The sequence below is a fragment of the Lissotriton helveticus genome, chromosome 2_1 (assembly GCF_964261635.1).
Source record: "Lissotriton helveticus chromosome 2_1, aLisHel1.1, whole genome shotgun sequence".
Lineage (NCBI taxonomy): Eukaryota > Metazoa > Chordata > Amphibia > Caudata > Salamandridae > Lissotriton > Lissotriton helveticus.
The window spans coordinates 1,960,784,224-1,960,798,202 of NC_136059.1; positions in this window are offsets into that span (position 1 = coordinate 1,960,784,224).

Below are 13,979 nucleotides of genomic sequence, written 5' to 3' on the forward strand. Positions count from 1 at the left end.
TCGGCACGTATCAAGTTAACCTCGATAGTGTCGAGCTTATTGTCCAATGCCTCCATCTTCTGACCCAGGGAGGACTGGACCCCTCTGATGGCCGCCATGACGTCAGTGAGCGTAGGCTCCGTTGTAGAACCCAGCGGGTCACTGTCCGCCCCCTGAGAACGTTTCAACTCCGTCGGGGAATTCCGGGGAATCGTGTAGCGATCTAACTTGTTGGCTTGTGTTTGCTTCAACGCCTTCGAGGACCTGGATATGGACTTTTCGGTCTCCGCTTGGTTGCCATTCTAACGTCCGCCTCTCTCACCTCAAGACGCAATGTCCACCCGGCTATCCGACAGTAGTGGTGCACAGATCCAAACCCAGGGGGAGAAAGGAGAAGCCCCACCGTCGCTTTGGTGGAAGCCCACGACTCACCACACTCCAGTCACCACAGGATTTACTCACGGGGAGGTGGCCGGCTCTCCATACACGCGGTAAGTAACTCTGTGACACTCGGTCCACCCAGGACAGCCCTCCACTGGTATCGTCGTGCAGGGACTGGCCGGTCCAGCGTGTACATCCACTCTCCGCAGGGGCACTCACAGATTCCCACCAGCGACCACTGAAGAGCCCCAGGGGGAGGAGGGGGGTTTCCAGTGAGGACACGATCCCGTGTCTCCCAGTTCCCAAATGCTGCCTCCAAGGAAATCAGGCAACAAAGGGGGCGCCAATGTCACATCTCCCCCCCCAAGGGCCAACACCTCCAAACAGCCCCATCACCAGGTCCCGGCGTGAGGGTCCGACAGTATATCTCTTGGGCATCTAGGGGACACCGACAGCCACAAAACGCCACTTGGTGTTGCCTTCAAATGCACCGGACCCCGCTCTCCTCCTCTGCGTGGTCCGGTGCGCTCCCAGTATAAGCTCACCCTCTGGGGGCACCACTTTCAGGGGGAGTCAGCTGGTCTGCAGAGCAGCAAGGCTACTACAAAAATGTCTCTCCCCTACTCCACGGGGGTCCACAACGACCACATTGCCCGGCCGAGACTCTCCCGACGCGGCTCACCCGCCGCGCCCCGGCCGAAGCACACCGCCCGTGTTGGCTCCCCACAGGACCCCGGCCAGCCGCGTCTTCAGCCCCACCTCGAGGGTGTCTCGCGGGAGGATTACAAGCCCCCACTAGTGTCCAAATCTCTGTGTCGCCGCTGGCCGTCTGCCGATGAGTTGCGGGGCCGGACCGGCAACTTCCGGTTTCCGGCCCCAGTGTTGATCGCTCTCGCCGCGGGCAAGCAGCGGAGGGTTAGCCCAGGCCCAACTCCCCTCAGGTGGCCAACCCACAGCAGCCTCTGTTGCCTCTGCCCCTCTATGCCTGCCCTCCATTCTCTATCTGCGTGCCCTTGTCTCCTCCATCCTGCCCTCCGTGGTAATTTGCTGTTGATGCTGGCCTGCTATCAGCTTATCGCCCAGCCCTTGCACTCCTCCCAACTGCGTTCGGTTCTCTGTCTGTGTGCCCCTACCCCTTCTCGCAAGCCCTTCATTGTCATCTTGATGCCCATGCAGTTTTGCCGTCTGTGGTCAGCTTGCTGCCCCTGCCTGTGCCAACCTGCTCTCCATGCTCAGTCTGCTTCTCCTGCTCCCCTCCCCTAGACCTACATTCTCTGCCTCCCACTGGCACTTGCTGCCCCTGCCCACGCCTGCCACCCCTTTGTAGTCAGCATACTGCTACTGCTACTGCCCTTACCCTATCCTCTCCATTCTCCATCTGCGTGCACTTGCCCCCTCTCACAAATTTGATTTGATGTTTAGTTTTGTAGCACGCTTGGATGCCCTAGGGAATCTTGGTGCTGCTCCTGAAATTAGGAAGGAAAAACAAAACTAATTGCTGAAAGCCATGTTTTGAGGAATTTCGTGAAGGACAAAAGATTTGGACTATCCTTCAGACTCATGGGTAGAGAATTCCATAATTTAGCAGATCCCAAAACAAAACTTCGCCTGCCCTTTGTGGTCAGCTTGCTGCCCCTGTCGATGTCAGCCTGATCTCCATGGTAAGCTTGCTGCATCTGCTCCCATCCTCTATGCCCTCCATGCATGCTTTTGCTGCTTGTTCTCCATTTGCGTGCCCCTGCCCCCTCAGGTCTGCCCTACACGGTCCGTTGTGCTGCCAGAGCTTGTATCAGCTTGCACTCAGTGGTCAGCATGCTGCTCCTTCCTGCCTCTTTCCAGCCATGTGCATGTTTACTTCCTGCATGCACCTGCCTCCTCCCACCTGCCCTTTGCGGTCAGCTTGCTGTCCATGCTGACCTGCCCTTGTGGTCTTGATTCGAATTTTTAAATGATGTCATATTTTGACATTGAAAGGGTGTTGCAGAACAGAAGAGGCAACATCAGAGTGAAAATCCTAAGGAAGCTTGAGTCAAACTATATAATTGAATTAAGCAATAAAAATTCCTGCAGGTCTCAGTATAGAAGAAGAGCTGGCTACACATATGGATTGAATTTGTTTGTAACAAGAGCTGAAGATTTTTGTTGAGATAAGGGTTGGACACACTTGATAAGTCTGTGTGTGTGGCGAGGATTGAAACACTTGGCAATTTTTGTCCATATACGGGAAGGTGGAGTCTATACTTAGTACGTATACAGCTGTACATTGTAGTTCTGGTGATGTCAATGTGTACTCATGAAAAAATATTAATGCAGTTGGGTGCCACTAGGCTTAGAAGAGTAAGTATAAGGGACAGAGGCTAACCAGATGAACAACAACTGGACTATTGGTATTAGCTAACATTGAAACACAAGCCCACTGGGGAATGATTTATGATTGGTGCTGATGTTTGCGGCTTACAATATTGTTACTAATAATGGCGACAAAGAAGATCATAAGGGCACAAATAGTTAGTACATTTCCCCATTGGAGCATGGGAACTTAACTTATATCCCTGTAAAAACGGATAATTGCATTACATGAGGATCATAAGACATTTATGAACTTGAAGGGCGAACATAACCCAAACAGGCAAATGCATGCTGCTCAGCATATACCACTGTCGGATGTCCATGATAGGCATCAGGGAGAACCGCTGTCAGCAAGATGGAAAATACAAATAATAGCAGTGACTATCAAGACTGGTTCTGGAATGAGAATCTTTTGATGACACACCTTCGAATTTTATGTTGAGAACATACAAATGAGATTGCAAATAGTTAATCCTGACACTGAATGAATTAATATAAGAAGAACAACTCTTGACTGACATACACAAACAGTGTTCTGTTTATGTGTATGGGTGTCCGTTATTTATGTTGATAGAAGGAAGGAAGACTATTAATCTGATGAAGTCGAAAATTCCAAAACACTTAATCGAATATAGTGAATTTACTGCACAGTATCGCGGGGTGCAGGCATCGTTCTTCTAGCCTATATATATTAGCTTGAAAAAACAACGTTTATAGTAACATTTAAAAAAAAACATTTTTATTGGTATTCATCATAATCATATTAAGCCAGTAACAGACATTACCAGAATTTTACATCCCGTATGTTATGATACAGTGCGTTGGTAATACAATCAATAGCTTCACATCGTAAGTAATCTTATACGCACCTGTTTGCATCTAGGGACAACAACCCAACCAGCATAACAATAATGTGACATTTTCTGGGATATTGCATTGTGAGGTTTATTTCCCATATCTGCCACATAGATTTCCAGGATCTGGAAAGAACCTATTTTAGGGACATGCCTAAGTGGCCAGGTAGGGGGAAGGGGGGACCACATCTGGTCAATCGGCTGCTACATTAGTTCCTCCAGACATGCTTACCCATGAGGAGCCCTCCGGAGATACCTGTCTCATATGTGAGCTATCCTGGAACTGACCCATCAATCGCCTTCCCAATAAACTACTGCTTCTATCTCTAGTCAGTGTTATTTAGTATGTGCTCTCTCACTTCCTTGATCTCTAGGCTATCAGCGTTTCTCCAATTCCCACCCCAGTTCAGTCTCAGTCACTGCCATCTGAGTTTTGTTCTCGCTCCGGGTGCACCCAGTTCTCCAGGATTTCTGTCCATTGTGCAGCAATAGGGTGCCTTCGTAGACTCCTCGCCTCCTCTCTAATCAGAGCCCTACTTTATGCAGCAGCCCAGCATGTAACGTCCTGTCTCCAGACACTCACCACTGGGCCAGCAGATTTTCAGGCCACGGCTATCCTTCTTCTGGCAAGAACCAGACGCAGATTCACAAATCTGTTCCCGACTTTTTGTTTGGGTGGGTGACGGAAGAGCCCTAGTAGGCAGACCCCAACCACAAGACGAAACTCGTGTCACAGCATCCTGCTCACTGCCACGACTACATCCTCCCAGAACGGCACTAAGCTGGCACATGCCCATGTCATATGTATAAAGCATACCAAAGGGGATGATGGATGGAGTGCTTGAGCAAATCAAACACTCACCCCCAGTCAACTTATCCGGGTTTAATCCATCACCATGCTTTAGCTCACTCCACCACCCCAGGTCAGACATGGCCATATGTAAATCAGTCTGACCCTGTGCCTCATGGGAACAGTCCAGCCCGAACTGCCAAGCCATGTCTTTCCTGTACCGGAAACAAGCATCCTGGGACTGGTTTCGGATTCATAATCCTCATCAGCCACGCTATCTTGAATCCAGTGGTAGAGTGAGCAAGGGACCCACGTCTGGGCATACCCTGCCAACTTAGGGCGAACAAAGCGATGCCAAAGGGGATGATGGACGGAGCGCTTGAGCAGATCAAACACTCACCCCCAGTCAACTGATCTGGGTTTAATCCATCACCATTCTTTAGCTCACTCCACCAGCCCAGTTCAGACATGGCCATATGCAAATCAGTCTGACCCTGTGCCTCATGGGAACAGTCCAGCCCGAACTGCCAAGCCATGTCTCTCCTGTACCGGAAAAAAGCATCCTGGGACCGGTTTGGTATTCATAATCCTCATCATCCAGTCTATCTTGAATCCAGTGGTAGAGTGAGCAAGGGACCCATGTCTGGGCATACCCTGCCAACTTAGGGCAAACAAAGCGATACCAAAGGGGATGATGGACAGAGCGCTTGAGCAAATCAAACACTCACCCCAGTCAACTGATCTTGGTTTAATCCATCACCATTCTTTAGCTCACTCCACCACCCCAGTTCAGACATGGCCATATGCAAATCAGTCTGACTCTGTGCCTCATGGGAACAGTCCAGCCCGAACTGCCAAGCCATGTCTTCCCTGGACCAGAAACAAGCATCCTGGGACCGGTTTCTGTTTCATAATCCTCATCAGCCAGGCTATCTTGAATCCAGTGATAGAGTGAGCAAGGGACACACGTCTGGGCCTGCCCTGCCAATTTAGGACTAACAAAGTGATACCAAAGGGGAGGATGGACGGAGCGCTTGAGCAAATCAAACACTCACCCCAGTCAACTGATCTGGGTTTAATCCATCTCCATTCTTTAGCTCACTCCACAGCCCCAGTTCAGACATGGCCATATGTAAATCAGTCTGACACTCTGCCTCATGGGAACAGTCCAGCCCGAACTGCCAAGCCATGTCTTTCCTGGACCGGAAAAAAGTATCCTGGAATCGGTTTCGGATTCAAAATCCTAATCAGTCAGGCTATTTTGAATCCAGTGGTAGAGTAAGCAAGGGACCCACGTCTGGGTATACCCAGCCAACTTAGGGCAAACAAAGCAATACCAAAGGGGATGATGGACGGAGTGCTTGAGCAAATCAAACACTCACCCCCAGTCAACTGATCTGGGTTTAATCCATCATCATTCTTTAGCTCACTCCACCACCCCAGTTCAGACATGGCTATATGCAAATCAGTCTGACCTGTGCCTCATGGGAACAGTCCATCCCGAACTGCCAAGCCATGTCTTCCCTGGACCGAAAACAAGCATCCTGGGACCGGTTTCGGATTCATAATACTCATCAGCCAGGCTATCTTGAATCCAGTGATAGAGTGAGCAATGGACCCACGTCTGAGCATACCCTGCCAACTTAGGGCGAACAAAGCGATACCAAAGGGGATGATGGACGGAGCACTTGAGCAAATCAAACACTCACCCCCAGTCAACTGATCTGGGTTTAATCCATCACCATTCTTTAGCTCACTCCATCACCCCAGTTCAGACATGGCCATATGCAAATCAGTCTGACCCTGTGCCTCATGGGAACAGTCCAGCCCGAACTGCCAAGCCATGTTTTCCTAGACCGAAAACAAGCATCTTGGGACCGGTTTCGGATTCATAATCCTCATCAGCCAGACTATCTTGAATCCAGTGGTAGAGTGAGCAAGGGACCCTCGTCTGGGCATACCCTGCCAACTTAGGGCGAGAAAAGCGATACCAAAGGGGTTGATGGACGGAGCGCTTGAGCAAATCAAACACTCACCCCAGTCAACTGATCTGGGTTTAATCCATCACCATTCTTTAGCTCACTCCGCCACCCCAGTTCAGACATGGCCATATGCAAATCAGTCTGACCCTGTGCCTCATGGGAACAGTCCAGCCCGAACGACCAAGCCATGTCTTCCCTGGACCGGAAACAAGCATCCTGGGACCGGTTTCGGATTCATAATTCTCATCAGTCAGGCTAACTTGAATCCTGTGTTAGAGTGAGAAAGGGACCCACGTCTGGGCATTCCCTGCCAACTTAGGGCAAACAAAGCGATACCAAAGGGGATCTCCATGCCACTAGAATTAAGATATCCTGGCTGATAGCCAGAAACCGGTCCTAGGATGCTTGATTGCGGTCCAGGGAAGACATGGCTTGGCAGTTCGGGCTGGACTGTTCCCATGAGGCACAGGGTCAAGACTGATTTCCACATTTAGCCTATGGAGTGTCATATATGTCATATGCAAATAATTATTAAAGTTTAATGACGTTAATACTTGACCGCCCCCCCCCCCAGAAGTCGGATATATGCCGAGTAAGATCTTCTACACGAGAGACATCTTTTTCCCTCGGCTGCCGTGTATATCGTTTTCATCACTGCAGTTATCCTAATTGAGCTGTTAGGAATCCTCATCAGTGACACACATCTGGATTCCGTTTTTATCTACTCGAATGAGTGTCTGTCATCAGCCTGCGGCTAGTTTTTTGAAGTGGCGAGGAATCCCTATCAGTAATCTACATCTTGGCCCCATTGTATTTACCCAGATGAGTATTGGCAACCAGTCTGCGGTTCGGTAAAGTTGTTACACAGGGTGAAACTGATACCACGTTCACCAAAGCGTGAGAGAATATAAAAGTTCCTTGGCTCATGCATGAGATATACATTGACTCGAATTTTGAATTATGACAATATGATTATTAATAGGACAGCCTAAGGTGTGTCCTATCAAGTGATCCTTTGTATCCTCACATCTTTAAACATCAAATAAAGCTGTATCACCCCTACCAAGCATTCAATATTCAATGTATGTGCATAGACGGTGTTCCTGATGAAGGCAGCAGTGCCGAAATGCGCGTAGTTTTCAATTCTGCCGCTTGCCATCATCAAATCATCAATCTTCAGATATGTCAATACATACTAGTTGATATCATTGCATACCCTGAATGGAAAGCCATACAACTGTCTTTGTTATTAGTTATACGTTTATATTTATAGGAATATTTTTGTGTATCAAAAAAAATATGAAGAAAGATAAAAAAAGTATCATATGAATGATCAATGAATTTATGAATTACCTTAAAAGAGCACAAAATTAATAAAATGAAAATATTTTTCTACAATTGTAGTGGGTGATTTGCACATTTTTTTTTATAAGTAATCTGTAATCACACCTAGAATTCATTAGTCTTTTCTGTATTTAGAAGCTTGCTATAGTTTTCTTTACACAAAAGTTATATTTCCCTACGCATGGCAAGTACATTTGGTTTGTAGGGGTCCCTTATTTTTCTAAAGAATAATTATAAAAGTAACATTATAGTTGGGTGAATTGCTCAGTAACAAGGTAACATTTTAAACAATAAAAACACAGAAAAAAGACACCAGTTATAGATATAGCAGTCTCAAGTAACAATACCTTGTGCCCTAAGGTAACTATAACTCGTGCCTTCTCTATGCACACAGTTTTCTCATCAATAATTTCATTGCTATTTCTAGCTTTTTTAAATGTTAAGTAGTATTTTGTCACCATAATTAAAGCCAAAGATCGTGTGCGGCGGGGAGTTGGTCCAACCTCCTGCAGGCAGTCAGCACAGAACAGGCAGCCAACCCCCCACTGCCCATGGCCGGGCCCTGTAGCCAACTCCACCACAGGCAGTCAATGCCAAGCTGAGCACAGCCTTCAGCTGTGTGCAACAAGGGAACTGGGCCAGGCCTTGCGGTCAATCCACCAAGAAGCAACCAACTCCACGCTTAACACAGAGAGAGGGTGAATGCAGGGCTGGCTTGTGGCCAGGCCCTGTTGCCAGCCACCCCACAGCAAGCCAACACCCCCCACAGGCAGCCAGCCACCCTCAGGCTGCCAACCCCATGCTGCTAGCAGCTTTTGGAGTGTGCGGCGTAGGGTTGGCCTTCGAGCCCCAATCCAAAACATATACATTAATAGGTCCTGGGAGCCCTATCCCTGAGTTGAATTCCATTAAAAAGGAGAGGGGGATGGGGTGTCCTTGAGGCCTAATTAGGCTCTGGGAGAGAGTCTGCGCTCCACCCTCCCTTATGTTATCTCAGCCCTGGGGGTTGGGGTTCCCGGGGCCTCTCAAAGGCTCCGGGAGAGGGGCCACGTAACCCACCTCCCCAAAATAAATACATTTATATGTCATCCCCCCAGGCCATGGCCCACACAGGGTTTTTTTTTCTTTAAATAAGCACAGAGTCTGTGCTTGTTTTTTAGGTTTCGACCTGGCGAGGGGCACGCAGTGCCACTCCCAGATCGAAAACTATTGTCTACAGTAGGGATGTCGGCACCGCCTCTGCCTCTCATTGGCTAGCTCCATAAATGGAGGCTAGCCATTGGGAGACAGAGGCTGTCAATCGCGCTTTCTCTTGAAAACGCGATTCGGGGGCGTTTCTGGTGCTTTTTTTAAGCCCCGCCCCTTTGTCCCGGGCCGCGCTGCGATTGGCTGCCGGCCCGGGACACCCCCGTGACATCATTCCCGGGCCGCGCTATGATTGGCTGCCGGCCCGGGACACCCCCGTGACGTCAGCCAATCACAGCGCGGCCCGGGACCTGACTTGTTTTTATTGCCACAGATTTGCAGACTCTACATGAATTAACTGCAAAATGATTTAAAAAAATAAACAAATGTCAGACCTAGGCGGGGACCCTATATTTTTTTTTGCACTTTTTTAGTACTCATGACTAACTTTAAGATGACAACCACCACATCCTGGTTAATGTGGTGGCAGCCTATCAAATCTCAGCTGGAGATTTGTCGGCTCCACAAATCATTCACAGCATACAATATACAACATTTTTTTAGCATTAATTGCTCAAAAACTACTGAACGGATTTACACTAAATCACAAAAGCACTCTCTTTGGAGCAAGATCTATCTTTCTGCCATATTTGGTGTAAATCTTTTCAGCAGTTTGGTTTGTATCTGTGTCTAAATTTCCTATTGAAAAATGAATGGGGAAAACCTGTATTGAGACCCCCCTTTTTTTCAGCTCCCGCTTGATGGATCATCTTGAAACTAATCAAAAGTAGCACATTTTTTAATCGGGTTGTGGCACCAAAGTTATTAGCAACACAGTAACAGCATTTAATATTGGAACGCGATCCTAACTATAACTAAGCAGTGGCAACCGTACTATAGATAGTAGTGAATGCTCCCGTTCACTTCTTTTTTTAAATTTTTTTATTTTATTTTTAGAACTTTTGAGACAAGTTACAACCAGTTCAAACAGGTCTTCAAGTCCCCCCACCCACCTCCCACAATTGGACTAGATATTCAGTGTGATATCAAACACGTATCCACGTTCTTTCCATGGAGTTACACAGCCATTTAGCCAACAGCCCTGTTAATAGGGCAGGCGGCGTTGTAAGGACACAGAAATATTTACATGTTCAGATCTGAGAAAGCTAGGAGGCAACATCTCCATGTCCCGCAACCCAAGTCCAAGCATCTGTGAAAAGACTCAGCATCCAGTGCGCAACGTGTACTACACATTCTCCCCCTGGGACCCCTGTAGCTCCGCAACCAGGTCTTTGTCTGCACTAGCAGTCAAGTAGGTTTGGTAAAGCCCCCAAAAATTCTTCGGTCTGCTAGTGGGGGGTAGCAGTTCGCTGTAGATCTCAGATTGCGTGCAGCAATACAACAGATCGTGTGCCCATCTCTTAGGAGTCGGCTTCGGTCCCCTCATCCAGCAGCATGCCACTACTCTGCGCGCAATTAGGAGCCCCATGTCAGCTAGCCTACGGATTGCTTTCGGCAATTTCTTGGTGTAGCCCATTAAAGCCATCGCAGGGTCAGGGGAAATAGCAATCTTGGTGATAGTACTAAGTTCTGCAAAAAATTTCACCCAAAAGTCATTTATACCTGGGCAAGTCCATGCTAGATGGAGGAAATCAGCGTTGAGGGAATGACACCTCTCACACTCCGCAGTGGGTCTAAGACCATACCTAAAGAGTCTGGCCGACGTATAGTATATACGGTTGAGAAATTTGAAGTGGACCAACCTGTGCCGTCCATTCAAGGAGAGTCTCCTAGTGTTGGTGCAACAGTATGTCCAAGTGGCGTCATCCAACATCCTTTGTAAATCTACTTGCCAGGCTAATCTCGCTTTAGTGTACGTATTCTCCCTATGTGATTGTGACAGGTGTAAAGGTGAGTGAGCAATTTCTGTGAGGTTGTGGCCTTAATGACATACGTGAGTTCCTTCACTTCTGGCGGTTCTGCCATGTCACTCCCTAGGAGTTCCAAACAAGCATGACGCACCCTAAAGAAGTGGAATCTCGTCAGTAGTGACGGGTCCTCCTGGTCAGCCTGTGCTTGTTCCCAAGTTTTTACCACCCCGTCCCCAAACAAGTCTCCTGCTGTCTCGATCCCAAGTGTCCGCATAGCTTCCAGTACCCCCTTCTCGCACAGTGGGGACAGCCACCGCGTCCAGTCGATAGGCATGCTAGGGGAGTACAGCAGCACACCATTCTGTCTCTGTAGGAGGTTATTCCATGCATGTGTCGTAGCCGCAAGTGAATCTAGGACTCCCGTGCGGCGATCTACGGGGTCAAATATCGTGTGCGGGAGGGAGAGTGGTTGAGCAAACAAGGTCTTCATTTTCACGTGAGGTATATCTTTGTGTCCGTGCACCCATGTATGGAGGTGTGCCGCCTGTGCCACCCTATAGTATAATTCTAGGTCCGGAGCCCCCAGGCCCCCCATGCTGTATGGTAGTGTGAGGAGCGACCACTTCGCCCTTGGCTGTCCGCCCGCCCATGCAAGCCTAGTCAGTTCCTGTTGTAGTCTTTGAAAGAACATTTTGGGGAGCACCATCGGAATGGACGTGAATAAGAAGAGGAATCTGGGGAGCACCACCATTTTCATGATAGCAATCCGCCCCATTAGGGAGAGTGGGAGTTTACACCATGCGGTCACGTCATCCTCCAGCCTGCTGAACGCAGTACCATAGTTGGCTCTAAATAGGGTCTCCGGGTCTGTGTGTAATTGGACCCCAAGGTACCTGACCGTGTCCGTAGTCCAGGTGAGTGGGTATTCCATGGTCGTGGGCCGAGTAACAGGAGTCAGCGGAAATGCCAGCGATTTCGACCAATTGACTCGAAGACCTGACAATGCGCCAAAACGGACTACCTCCCTCAACACCGATGTCAAGTTGTTATCCGGGTCTCTGATATATAGTAGGGTGTCATCTGCATACATCGAGACCACTATCTTGTAGTTAGGGAAACAAATGCCCTCATTACCATGGTATTCTCGGAGGGCACAAGCTAATGGCTCAGCGACCAATGCATATAGCAGGGGAGAGAGTGGGCACCCCTGTCGAGTGCCTCTAGTGATCGGGAAAGGGTCTGTTACTAGGTCGTTAATTCTAATTCTAGCGCGCGGCCTATAGTATAGTGTTCCTATCATTTGTAAAAAAGGGATGCCCAGACCCATGCGTTGCAGCACCTTTCTCATGAAAGGCCACTCCACAGAGTCAAATGCTTTCTCCATGTCTAGGAATACTGCTAACGCAGTCCTATCTTGTCGTGTGTGTTGCATTGTGCCTAACACAGTGCGGATGTTGTATGTCAAATTTCTGCTCGGGATGAAGCCAGCCTGTTCCGGGGCAACCAGCTGGGGAGCCAGTAAGGCTAGCCTAGTAGCTAGAACCTTAGCGAACAGCTTCGCGTCCACGTTGAGTACGGATAAGGGTCGGTACGAGCTACATTCCTCCCTAGTCTTTCCAGGTTTCAGGATAGTCACTAATAGCGCCTCTCTCATTGATTCCGGCATTTTGCCCTCCACACAGATGTCATCAAAGAGAGCCGATAAGTGCGGGATCAGCTGTTCTTTGAAGGCTTTATAAAAGCCTGCCGTAAGGCCATCTGTTCCCGGGGCACTGCCTGACTTCATGCTCATTAGGGCCTCGGATATTTCCTCTCTTTCTATCGGGTGCATGAGAAATTCCCTATCGGAGTTCGGCAAGAAAGGGAGATCTATATGCCCCAGGTAATCCTCAATGTCCTCGTCTAGATCTCCCCCCTGAGCTGTGTAGAGGGTCGTGTAGTAAGTTTTAAATTAGTGAGCTATGTCTACTGGATCAGTGAGGGTGTCGCCCATGGCCGATTTTATCTCAGTAAGTATCTGGCATTTTCTCCCGCCTCCAATTATCCTGGCCAATCGCGCGCCTGGTCTATCTCGTTCACCATACACTCTAGCAGTAGCATATTTTCCCATGTGCTTGACTTCCCTGTCTGCTTCATCGTGGTATTCCTCAAGCAAGATTTTAATTTCGTTGCTCACGTCGCAGTCAGCGCTGTCTCTCTGCCTTTTTTCCAACACGTCCAGCTGCTTCTCAAGGTCTGCCAGTCGTGTACGAATCGACTTCAGTACGCCCGAGTGTTTGGAAATCGCCACCCCACAATTGTATACTTTAAATGCCTCCCAGACAGTCTGGAAGCTGTCCACTGAGCCAATATTAGTTTCGAAGAATAGGTCTATGGCTGCAGCCAGTTCGCCCCTAAATACTGGGTCCAGTAACGAATAGGGCGGGAACCGCCAAGTGAAAGGCGGGATAGACGAGCTTTGGTTTACTATCTCCAGGAGCACAGGTGAGTGGTCTGAAATAGTTCTGGGAAGGACCTTACAACTAGTAATCAGGTCTAATCTGGAATCTGAGATCAACCAGTAGTCAATTCTGGTGTGTATGTTGTGATATGCGGAGTAGTGGGAATAGCCTCCCTGTGTCGGATTGCGCGATCGCCAGGCATCTCCAAGTCCCAACGCGTCATAACACACTGTAGTTCCACCGCCGCCGCAGCCGGTTTACGGTGCGGGCCAGCAGATCTATCTAGTGTTGGGTCCAGGTGAGGTTCATATCTCCCCCCCACCAAAGGTCATTAGGGTTGTAGCTGCGAAGTTTACTCGCCAGCCCTTTGTATTGACAACAAATAAAGACATTCCCAGTCCAGTGCACCTAGAAATTACATAGCGGCCCTCCGAGTCTGCCTCTAGTGTTTGTTGTGTGAGTTTGGATCTAGGGTTAACCCACGTCAAAACGCCTCTGGCGTGTGTAGTGTATCCAGCAGCCGCCACATTGCCTTCCAGTCCCCTACAGCGTAAGATCCTACTGACCATAGTGAGGTGTGTCTCCTGAAGCAGGGCCAAGTCTATATTGTGTCGCTGCAGATAGCTTAGGACCTTGCGCACTTTTCTGTGGTCATTTAGGCCGCGCACGTTCCAAGTGAGCGCCCTAAGTCTGTCAGCGCGCACTGCGCCTATGTCTGCTGCCATTGCTTCGGATTTGCTACGCAGGCTCTCGCGGAGTGAAGGTCGCTCGTGCATTCTCTCTGTGCGTTGCTTGTGTGTCCA